The sequence below is a fragment of the Chiloscyllium plagiosum genome, unplaced genomic scaffold, assembly GCF_037043375.1.
Source record: "Chiloscyllium plagiosum isolate Xiang-an unplaced genomic scaffold, Cpla_swu_hap1 HiC_scaffold_34, whole genome shotgun sequence".
In the NCBI taxonomy this organism is placed as follows: Eukaryota; Metazoa; Chordata; class Chondrichthyes; order Orectolobiformes; family Hemiscylliidae; genus Chiloscyllium; species Chiloscyllium plagiosum.
In genome coordinates this window covers 9,774,306-9,786,705 of record NW_028270172.1, presented here as the reverse complement: position 1 = coordinate 9,786,705, position 12,400 = coordinate 9,774,306, and the positions used below count along the sequence as shown (strand labels likewise).

The following is a 12,400-nucleotide window of genomic DNA, read 5'->3' as shown; positions in this document are numbered from 1 at the left end:
AAACCAAACTTCTTTATCTCAACACATTACACCTTATGGAATAACATCTGAAAGAAAATCCTCAACTGGATGAGGACTGTAAAAGGAGGTCTTTTAAAATGAAACACAATAGTAAGTTAGGGAGCAATGAGTGAACAACAGGGACTTGACTCTGGACATTATAGAACTCTTAATTAACAAAATAGCTAAAATGACTGAAAAATAACCTGTAACACTGTTGTAAGGAGCTTTAATTTTTTTTGCTGTAATGGTTCACAAAAATAACACAGCATTAGATGCACTGCTAAGATAATAAGGAACAATATAAGAATACTGGCCTGGTTTGAACACTTCATTATGGGACAGATTTAACTAAAGACCACTTGACTAACTTTCAACCTAAAAAGTTATAAGTTACAATGAACAGCTTACTGTACAGGTCTTTATTTGCTAGAAGATTTAATTTAGCATTTTAACATAATGAAAAAACTAGATTGTGTGCATATGGCTAGACTATTTGAATCAGACAGCTGAAAGAGAATCAGGGGATAAGCTCTCAAATAGAGAATTGGTTTGGATATTGACAAGATTTTATTTACAGTCACTGACCTCAAGAACAAATTGTCATCTCATGCAGATTCAGTGCATGCATTCATAAAAGTGACTTGGTTAAATTCCTTCCTGTGGCTAACATCATTTCACAAAAAAGGTAGGTGTAGTAGTAAGGATTGTATGTTATGGTTACTGTAACAAACACGTTTACTGGTTATGCCTCAAAAGAGCCTATAAAATTGATATGATTCGTCTCCACTCCACACCCAAAATATGGGATCCATTTTTAGCCCCACATTTCCAACAGATGGGAAAATGGAAGGCTGGCACATGGCAGTGAGATTCAACAGAAACAATGTATGTATGATTCTATTAACCTTTGCTCATTGAAGGTATAAACCAAAAAAAATTGCTTTAGCAGTCAGTCAATTCTTGTCTTTCTCAATGGTTAACTGTCAATAGTTAACTCAATGGTTTTTGTCTGCTTTCTCATTTATATTTTATTTTTTAGCTATTAGAAACAAATCAAACAGAGACCAGGAAAATAAGAAAACGAAAATACGATAAGGAAAATGAAAATGAGAAAACAAGCAAGGAAACCAAGCGAAAAAAGCAAAGGGAAAAGGAAATTTGAAGAAAATTGTGTACAAGTTCATGTCCTGACAACTGAACGTTGAGCTTTGTTCCAGAAAAGCTTTGAATTAGGGAACATGGGAGGGAGAGGGAGAGGGAAGAGAAGTTTTTTCTGATGTAACACAAATTACAAGTCAATTCTAGCAGCTTCCATTAAATTTGTGATCGTGATTCTGGTAAGTATTTTTAAATCTGATTTTACTCTTTGATGTCTGGTGATTGATCATGGAAGTGACAACTTAAGAAAAGTTCAAATTCTGAGTCAAACAGAACTGAATAAGGTCTTAACTTCAGTCAAATAAAAGCAAAGTACTGCAGATGCCGGAGATTTACAACATGAACAAAGTATCGAAGAAACTTGGCAGTTCTAGAAATATCTGTGAAAGAGAAAGAGGGTTAACATGGAAATCAAAATGACTATCCTTCAGAATTTTGCTTCAGTCCTCAGCTTGATCTAAGTTAGCAGTGAAATGAGTCAGATTCCATATCCAGTACAGCAAGAATAAAGTGATTCAATGCTGAGGGTATGCAGATGAATACTATGTTAACACAAAGTTGTGGCTGACTGCAAAATCCCCGACAACACCTCACACTCAAATAATTATCCATATGCAAGTGTCAACTGACACCCAATGCCAACTATGTCAAATGCACGCAGAAATCAAGCTTGCTACTGAAATGGATTTCAGTGAGGGGGTGGGGGGAGGTGAAACAGTGCAGAGTGCATATGCATGCTGTATCAACAGACACGGTCAAAACAAAAATCAGAAAAAACTTACATTCTATTCTTGGATGGTTATGAGTAGACAGATCTAAGCAAAACAGTTGATGAAAAGAAACAGGTTAGTGGGCAAGGTTGGAGAGTTTGCCATGGTTCTGTTACAAATCATTGGCCAGTGACCTTGGCTGAAAACAGAAGTCTCGAGAACGAAAGAAAACACCATTAAGCTCAGCTGTGAAATGTTCCCTCACAACTTACTGGATAAATGCAGCAAAAATGGAAAACCGTGGAGAGATTCAAACATGAAGAACATTTCTTCAGACATGTTACCACAAGCTTGCAGGGGCTGGTGATAGTGAGTTGTCTGAATCACCACTTCATCAACAACAAGGCAGGACAAATGGGGAACGATAGCCAAACCTGCATTTCGGCCAGAAAGCTAAGCAGTCCAGTGGCTGCTTCATGTCTTGATGTCAAATTTGGAAATTTGACTTTCTCTAGCACATCCCAAAAAAAACTATTACACTGAAAAATTAGAATCTTGAATAAGTGAGACTGTTATTATGGAAATAGCGAAATATCTAACAAAATCAAGTATTTGACACAGTATAAATTCATTCATTAATGTTGATTTAGTTTAGTACAAAATAATATTGTAAGAATGTCAGTCAGCTCTGAAACATTAAATTCTAAGTAGAGAAAGTGTATGCATAAATATCTGAGGGGAGATCAGCTTTAGCTTTTGGACTCTATCCAGATAGCAAAACAGCCATTCAAGACCAGAACCTGTTGCATTTTTTAAAGTATGTACAGTAATCTTATGATTCACATACTCAAATTTTCCTTTATTCCAATTGGAAATCATAATTGCAAATCCTGTTTGATTAAAGAACAGTAGATATATTATGAATTTTATTTTGTGATAATTAAAATTGAGAAGTCTTTACCAACAGAATGTTTCAAATTTGCAGATTTGTTTTGGAAGGAATATAAATGAGAAATCGGAATTACATTTCAACTGTTGAAATAAATGCATAATTTGAAGACATTATTTTGATTTCTTGTGTTTTCTGAACGATCTTTTTATACTTTGTTATAACAAAAACAAGATACAACAGTATGAATGGGAATGCACCGTGTAAACCTGTTTTGGGGAAAAAAATTACTTGGAAGCAGTATAAAGGCAACATTTGAATAAGCAAACAAAGGCACATTGTGTAGATTGTTCACTCTTAACATAATCAAGAGGAGTGTATTAATCTATTGCCTAACTGCTCAAAACTTAGATGTTTCATTAGCATTCCATACACTGCTTACTAGCATTGAAAAAATGTTGATTTAGAAATGTACAAAATAGTTTCATTTTCTTCCCTCTTTTACAATGATTCCTCTGAACACAGATTGTCAACTGAGTCCTGCTTTAGTATAAAATATGCAAGATAAGCAGCCGAACTTTTTCACACCAGACATTGAATAATACCCTTCAAAATAAAGAAACAGTTAAAAGGATTTCTGCTCAAGAACGTCACCACAATTAAATCTTTGCAGGCCAGAGTCTTTTGGGGTAAGTCAAAATAAACAATATAATGATGACTCAAAAACTATTCACAAACAATGCAGGTCTTTTTCTGCATTTCCAAGGAAAAAAATCCAATTTGATTTGTGGTATAAAAATGCACCATAATATTTTCTTTTTATCCATCTTTCCTGAAGATGTAGACTTGTATAATCCCATTTGTGCTGCCTCTGGCATCTCACTCTCATACTCATCTTTGTGTCAGCTAATAGCAAAGTGTTTACAGACAGTTTGACCACAAAAGTCATTAGCCAACAGTCTAGTCTTATTCTCACTGACATAAATACATACTGGCACAGGCTGATAAAAATCAGCATGAAGATCTTTGACTCTCCTTATTACAAGGTGCTTACAATACCATCTTCAGTAACTATCTGGAAAATTAATGGCACCTTCCAATTCAAACCTACCTAGCCTTTGGCTCTCCATTTGACACAGCTTTTCTGCAGTTACTGATTCACTCAACGGCAACCTCATCTCAAACGTTAATGTCTTAGTCCCCAATAAAACCATTACTCTCCCTCAAGCTGGCCTTTCTCCCTAGAATCACCCTCATCACCACTCCCTTAAACCCAAGAGTAACAGACTTGAAAGGTTTAGCTACACATCACCAGATCTGGTTGGGCTTCTTAAAACACAGTTGTGTATAGTTCTTGTCTGCTATAACTGCTTACCATTCCAGGGTCATCCAGAAATGTTAAGATAACTTTGCTTCTTTTCTCCACACTAAACCAATTTCTTAAACCCTCTTCATCTGTCCCTTCCATCCTGCCTACAGCAAGCATAAGGATTTCACAGCTTATTTTGATATTAACATCAAAGCATTTTGATCAACTGATCAGCCACATCCATTCCTCTCATTACAACATGTAACCAAACTGTCGTTTATGCTTCCACCTGTCCTATCCATACCTTGCACTAGATTTTTTTCAAACAATCTTCATGCCTCTTTCAGTGCAAATCATCCATAAGACACACCTCCGAAACATAATCCTGTTGTCACTAAAATTATCACCCAAATTCCCTTCCTGTCTCCCAATTTAGCTGATATTGTAAACTATTCCTTCTTTCCTTTAAACCTGCAGTCACCACTGCCAGTTACAATAAAATAAAACTCTTTACCCTACCATTCTCAGAACCTACAGCCGGATCGTCAATTTTCCTTTTTTCTCCAAGGTCCCTGCACATATTGTTGCTGTCTTTCAAATCCATTCCCATCCTTCTGAGAATTCCTTCTTTAAATCTTTCATCAAATCTCCACACCGCCACCATGCTGAAATAGTTTTTAACAGTCATCCATGACATCCTATGCAATTTTATTCAATATAAAATGTCCCACTTTTTCCATCTCAACCTAACATCAGACTTTGTCACAATTGACCACACCATCCTCCTTCAACACCTCTCAACTGTCAGGCACCTGGGTTGGACTGCTCTCACCTGGTTCTATTATTTTCTTATTACAGCCAGAAAAATCACTGACACTGGGTTCTCTTTCAGCTTCAATATAGTTATCACTGCTGTTGACAAGGATCTATATTTGGCTGGCTTCTATTTCTCATCTATTTGTTACCCCTTAACAACATCACTTCAAGATGCAGAGGTAGTTTTCACATATCAGCTGAGGTGCAGTTCTACCTCACAAATAGTCTCTTGACTTTTCCACCGTTGCTAAAATATCAGACTGCCTGTCTGACATGTAGTACTGGCCAAACAAAAATTTTCTCTAATTAAATATGAAGACAGAAGTCAGTATTGCTGACTCCTTCTCCAAGTTCAGTTCCTTAGCTAACAACTCCATCCCTTTTGTGGCAACAGACTGAAATTCAGTTAGTCTGTTTGCAAGCTTGCTGTTGTAGTGATTGTAACTAGTTTAACCAGCTGGACCTTAGAATATGAGTTCTTTGATTGGTGTTGTTAATTCTGGTCCAATCAGGGAGCCCCGACTGACATTTAAAAATGGTGAGTGTCAGAGATACTGACACACGTGTGTCTGACTCTGTATGAGGCAGTACTATAGTCAAGAACTGTTCATGCATAAATAAAGGGCGACTTGGTGACCGGATACTGTCCTCTGTGGAGTTATTTCAGGTGTCACGTTTGATTTGGGATAAGCTTCCAACAATAACTACCATCACTAACACCAAGTATTTCCACCATGTGGTGTCATCCCCTCTCAGCTATTTTATTTACTCTTTCATGGGATGGGGCATTGTTGGCAAAACCAGTAATGGTTGGTCAACCCTGATTTCCCTCAAGGAGGTAGTGATGAGTTACTACCTTGAACTGTTGCTGTCCATGTAGTATAGGTACAACCATGGTACTGTTAGGAAGGATGTTTTGACCCAGTAACAGTGAAGAAATGGTATTAAATGTTCCAAATCAGGATGGTGTTTGGCTTGGAGGGGAACTTGGATGTGATGACATTCCTATGCACCTGCTATCCTTGTCTTTCCTGGTATTAAAGGTCATAGTTTTGAAAACTTCTGCAAAAGGAGGCTTGGTGAATTGGTGCAGTGAACCTGGTTTGTGGTACAAACACTGTTGCCACTGTGTGTTGGTTGATGGGGTGCTGATTAAGATTTGTCCTGGAGGATGTCAAGGTTGACTGTTGTTATCCTGGATTGGAGACAGAATCCCATCAAACACCTGAATTCTAGTTTGTAGACGATGGACAGGCTTTGAGAACTTAGCACAGAAATGCCAGCATCTCAACAACTCTTTTTCCAACAATATTTATATTGCTATCCCAGTTAAGAGTCTAAGAGAAAGTGAGGACTGCAGATGTTGGAGAGTCAGAGTCGAAAAGTGTGGCACTGGTAAAGCACAGCAGGTCAGGCAGCATGTTTTAGTGGGCGGCACGGTGGCACAGTGGATAGCACTGCTGCCTCACAGCGCCAGAGACCCGAATTCATTTCCCGCCTCAGGCGACTCTCTGTGTGGAGTTTGCACATTCTCCCCGTGTCTGCGTGGGTTTCCTCCGAGTGCTCCGGTTTCCTCCCACAATCCAAAAATGTGCAGGTTAGGTGAATTGACCATGCTAAATTGTCCGTAGTGTTAGGTGAAGGGGTAAATGTAGGAGTATGGATCTGGGTGGTATACGCTTCGGTGGGTCGGTGTGGACTTGTTGGGCCGAAGGGCTTGTTTCCACACTGTAAGTAATCTAATCTAATCTAATCCAAGGAGTTGGGAGAGTCAACATTTGTGGCACAAGCTTTTCATCAAGAATGTGGGGTAGTCCAGTGTGTTAATACTGGGCATTTCAGCAGTGGTAATGTTATTGGAGAGATGATTAGATTCTGGTCTTGTGGTCAATGCACAATACTTGCATGATATGAATGTTACTTACCACATATCAGCCCAAGCTTGTATGCTGTCCAAGTCTTGCTGCATATGGACACATGTTTTAGTATCTAAGGATTGTGAATTACGCTAAGCATTATGATGAAGTTGTGAGATTTATATGTATGCATTGCAATAGTGTTTACTCCAAGTTTGGGTTCTTGGAATTCTAAGTTAAGCACATAGATTTGTCAGTGGTTGAAGTTAACAATTAACTTTTAGAAACTACAGTATCTGTAATTCAAGAGAGAAGTAGTTACTCGGGGGCTCAGGGGGAGAACATTCCAGACTCTGTCTTCCATTTTTAGTCTATGCTGGGAAGTTATTCGAGACAGAATAAAGAACAAACAAAGAAAATTTACAGCCCAGGAACAGGCCCTTCGGCCCTCCTAGCCTGAGCTGAGCAAAGAAGCATGTATTAAACCCTGAAATGGTGAGAAATCTTTTGATGGAGTGAAATACTAAGCAGCATTCCTAAGAAAAGGAATTTAAAGTAATTATTTCAGAATAAGAATCTATTATAAATCTCAGACAGGAATGATGGGATGTAATTGATGGAAAAAAAAAAGAGAAGCTGTGTTTTTGAAATTAAAAGAAATGGAATTGAAGGTACATCAGGTAAAGTATAGCACTAGGAGGAAGTGTAACAAGATGTACTGATTCGCATTCAAAGCTGTTGTTTCTGTTCAATCTGTTCAGTGGATTATTTCCACTGTAAAAAGTCTTGAAATTTGTGATATAAGGGAACAGTGATTTATTTTCCCTCCCTGGTTTATCTTTAGTTCTCTTGTTGTTAACTTTTCTTTTATTGTTCTAAGACTGCAACATTGAGACCTTACGATGTAGTGAAAGATCACTCAGTAACAAAAATAAGAAAAAATTCTTCAAGCCAGATTCCTGTCAGGAAACTGACTTATCCAGTACTAACATCAACTGGGCATTACCTGATAACAATTGGAGTCACTAGGATGGAAGGATTAATGAAACAACTGAAGATGATGGGGCCTTGGACTCAACCCTGATGAACTCCTGATTCCTTGAGCACCCCCTATTTTAATTGCTGCACCACTTGTGACCACGTTCACTGGAGACCATGACTCATGATTTCCTGTTTAGTTTTATTAAAGCCTTCAATTGAAAACACAGAAAATGTAGAAATTTTAACTGTTCTTGGCAAGACATGTCCTTAGCCTGCAATATGTCTAGGTAAGTGACATTTCTTTTTTAAATTCATTTTTTGCTAAATTTATAATTAAGCCAGCTATGTGCAGTTACATAAACAGGACTCAAAATTGTCTTACTTGCTCTCCCCCTGTGTTACAGTATCATCTAAATCAGCTACAAAGATAGGGATTTCAGCTACAACTTGACTTGTACGTCTTTAGAATGCAGCTGGGATGTTTTAAAACCCAAATCAAATGGTTCAGTATTAATATAATCCATTTGGTGTAACAAAAGCAGTTTGGGTTTCCTTGAGTTGGTGATGGCATTTCCTAGGTTAAAAACAAGGACTGCAGATGCTGGAAACCAGATTCTAGATTAGAGCGGTGCTGGAAAAGCACAGCAGTTCAGGCAGCATCCGAGGAGCAGGAAAATCAACGTTTTGTGCAAAAGCCCTTCATCAGGAATAGAGGCAGAGTGCCTGCAGGGTGGAGAGATAAATGAGGAGAAAGTGAGGTCTGCAGATGCTGGAGATCAGAGATGGAAATGTGTTGCTGGAAAAGCGCAGCAGGTCAGGCAGCATCTAGGGAACAGGAGAATCGATGTTTCGGGCATTAGCCCTTCTTCAGGAATGAGGAAAGTTGGTCCAGCAGGCTAAGATAAAAGATAGGGAGGAGGTACTTGGGGGAGGGGCGTCGGAAATGTGATAGGTGGAAAGAGGTCAAGGTGAGGGTGATAGGTCAGACTGGGGTGGGGGCGGAGAGGTCGGGAAGAAGATTGCAGGTTAGGAAGGCGGTGCTGAATTTGATGGATTTGACTGAGACAGGCTGGGGGGAGGGGAAATGAGGAAACTGGTGAAATCCGAGTTCATCCCTTGTGGTTGGAGGGTTCCTAGCCGGAAGATGAGGCGTTCTTCCTCCAACCGTCGTTTTGCTGTGGTCTGACGATGGAGGAGTCCAAAGACCTGCATATCCTTGGTGGAGTGGGAGGGGGAATTGAAATGTTGAGCTACAGGGTGGTTGGGTTGGTTGGTCCGGGTGTCCCAGAGGTGTTCTCTGAAACGCTCCGCAAGTAGGCGGCCTGTCTCCCCAATATAGAGGAGGCCACATAGGGTGCAAAGGATGCAATAGATGATATGTGTGGAGGTACAGGTGAATCTGTGGCGGATATGGAAGTTTCCTTTGGGGCCTTGGAGGGAGGTGAGGGGGGAGGTGTGGGCGCAAGTCTTGCACCTCCTGCGGTTGCAGGGGAAGGTGCTAGGAGTGGAGGTTGGGTTGGTGGGGGGTGTGGATCTGACGAGCGAGTCACGGAGGGAGTGGTCTTTACGGAATGCTGATAGGGGAGGGGAGGGAAATATATCCTTGGTGGTGGGGTCCGTTTGGAGGTGGCGGAAATGGCGGCGGATGATGCGCTGTACATGGAGGTTAGTGGGGTGGTAGGTGAGGACCAGTGGGGTTCTGTCCTGGTGGTGGTTGGAGGGGCGGGGTTCAAGGGCGGAGGATCGGGAAGTGGAAGAGATGCGGTGGAGGTCTTCGTCGACCACGTCGGGGGGGAAATTGCGGTCCTTGAAGAAGGAGGCCATCTGGGATGTGCGTTTTTGGAACTGGTCCTCCTGGGAGCAGATGCGGCGGAGTCGAAGGAATTGGGAGAATGGGATGGCGTTTTTACAGGGGGCAGGATGGGAGGAGGTGTAGTCCAGGTAGCTGTGGGAGTCGGTTGGTTTGTAGTAGATGTCCGTGTTGATTCGGTCGCCTGAGATAGAAATAGAAAGGTCGAGGAAGGGGAGGGAGGAATCTGAGACTGTCCAGGTGAATTTGAGGTCGGGGTGGAAGGTGTTGGTGAAGTGGATGAACTGTTCAACCTCCTCGTGGGAGCACGAGGTGGCGCCGATACAGTCATCGATGTAGCGGAGGAAAAGGTGGGGGGTGGGGCCAGTGTAGTTGCGGAAGATAGATTGTTCCACATATCCTACGAAGAGGCAGGCATAGCTGGGGCCCATGCGGGTGCCCATGGCTACTCCTTTTGTTTGGAGGAAGTGGGAGGATTGGAAAGAGAAGTTGTTCAGGGTGAGGACCAGTTCAGTCAGTCGAAGGAGGGTGTCTGTGGAAGGGTACTGGTCGGTACGGCGGGAAAGAAAGAAGCGGAGGGCTTTGAGTCCTTCGTGATGGGGGATGGAGGTGTACAGGGACTGGATGTCCATGGTGAAAATAAGGCATTGGGGACCGGGGAAGCGAAAATCATGGAGCAGGTGGAGGGCATGGGTGGTGTCCCGAACGTAGGTGGGGAGTTCTTGGACTAAGGGGGACAGGACGGTGTCAAGGTATGCGGAGATGAGTTCGGTGGGGCAGGAGAGATAAATGAGAGGAGGGTGGGGGTGGGGAGAAAGTAGCCACAGAGTACAATGGATGAATGGGGATGAAGGTGATAGGTCAGCGGGGAAGGTGGAGTGGATAGGTGGAAAGGAAGATAGGCAGGTAGGACAAGTCATGGGGACAGTGCCCCCATGACTTGTCCTTCCTGCCTATCTTCCTTTCCACCTATCCACGCCACCCTCCTCGCTGACCTATCACCTTCATCCCCACCCCTATTCACCCACTGTACTCTTTGCTACCTTTCCCCACCCTCCTCCGTGATGTATCACCTACATCCCCTCCCCCACTCACCTATTGTGCTCTATGCTACTTTCTCCCCACCCCCACTCTCCTCTCATTTATCTCTCCACCCTGCAGGCACTCTGCCTCTATTTCTGATGAACGCTTTTGCCTGAACCGTCTATTTCCCTGCTCCTCGGATGCTGCCTGAACTATTGTGCTTTTCCAGCAATACTCTAATCTAGAGATGGCATTTCCTGGCGGTCAAGATCATCAATAATATCCTTACTGGCATAAAATTCACTGAAGAGGGGGAAAACAATAACCAACTGCCATTCCTAGATATCGCAGTAGAGCAAACAGCCAATGGGGAACTCCAAATCAGCGTCTACAGGAAAAGAACACATACAGACCAAATATTGAACTACAGAAGCAATCATCCCAACATCCACAAATGAAGCTGCATTAGAACATTACTTCAATGGCCACCATACACTGCAGCACAGAGGAACTACGCAGAGCAGAGGAAAATCACCTATACTGTGTATTCGAAATCAACAGGTACCCAATGAACACAGTCTGCCGATTTCTGAACAACAAACCCAAACAAGCAGACAAAACATGTCCTGAAACCCCAGCCACTCTCCCCTAAATCAAAAACATCTCGGAAATGACTGCCAGACTACTCAGACCCCTTGACACCATGGTAGCCCACAAACCCACCAACACACTAAAATAGCAGCTAATGAACACAAAAGAACCTATACAGACAAGCAAAACTAATGTCATTTACAAAATACCTTTCAAGAACTGTAACAAACACTGTACTGGACAAACAGGCAGAAAACTAGCTACCAGGATACATGAACAGAAACTAGCTACAAAAAGACATGACCCTTAGTATCATTACATACGGATGAGGAAGGACACCACTTTGACTGGGACAACACATCCATCCTAGGATGAGCCGAACAGAGACACGCACAAGAATTCCTGGAAGCATGGCACTCCAACCAGAACTCTATCAACAAACACATCGACTTGGATCCCATTTACCACCCACTGAGAAAAAGAACAGGAAATAATATCACCATTGGAAATGATGTCATCACAGGAAATGACATCACCAACCCAAATAAACCAAACATATAAATAGAAAGCAGGCGACACCACCAGTGCTTCAGTCGGAGGCTCACTGAAGATATTACCTAGTATGGTGATGAAATGCCTGAAATCGAACCTTCTAGCTCAGTGAGGAAACCTACATCCAGAACCTCAACCTGAGCTACAAATCTTCTCAAAACTCACTATAATGCATTTAGGTATATCTACAAATTTTCCTTATAATTCCTCAGTGGTCTCACTAAATCTTCCCATTGTTCTCTCTCTCAAAATGAAAGCAATGTGTTTAACTAAGTACTTCTGTGTTGATGTGTCAATTTGTAGAATGTTCACTTTAAGAACTATCGACCTCTCATTTTACCTCACTCTTATAAAACTTTGTCATCATTCTCTATTCTTACCATCTGACACACGTTTTCCTCCATATTTTCTTCCCTTCACCTGTTATTTAAACATTTTTAGATTCTCTATACTTCCATATATGAAATGTTAATGTTCTTATCTTCCACTGTTACCCTCAGCTTATAAAACTTAATTGATAGAGCAAAAGTGTGGGATATGTCAGCATTGACTTACTTTGCTTGTTCCTCCCTTCCAATGGAAAGCTGAGGGATGTATATATAATTTAAGTTATCTACAACAGGAGCTCCTAAACTCAAATTCAGCACCAAGTGAAGCTCCTTCCAAAGGTATATCAGGAATAAAAGAATGACTAGAGTAAGA

General features: G+C 41.4%; 1 protein-coding gene across 1 annotated transcript in view; it reads right to left on the bottom strand.

Moving 5' to 3' along the window:
- The window catches only part of phlpp1 (PH domain and leucine rich repeat protein phosphatase 1), a 207,600-nt gene that overhangs the window by 54,012 nt on the left and 141,188 nt on the right, over positions 1-12,400 (bottom strand). The gene's annotated exons all lie outside the window — the stretch shown is intronic.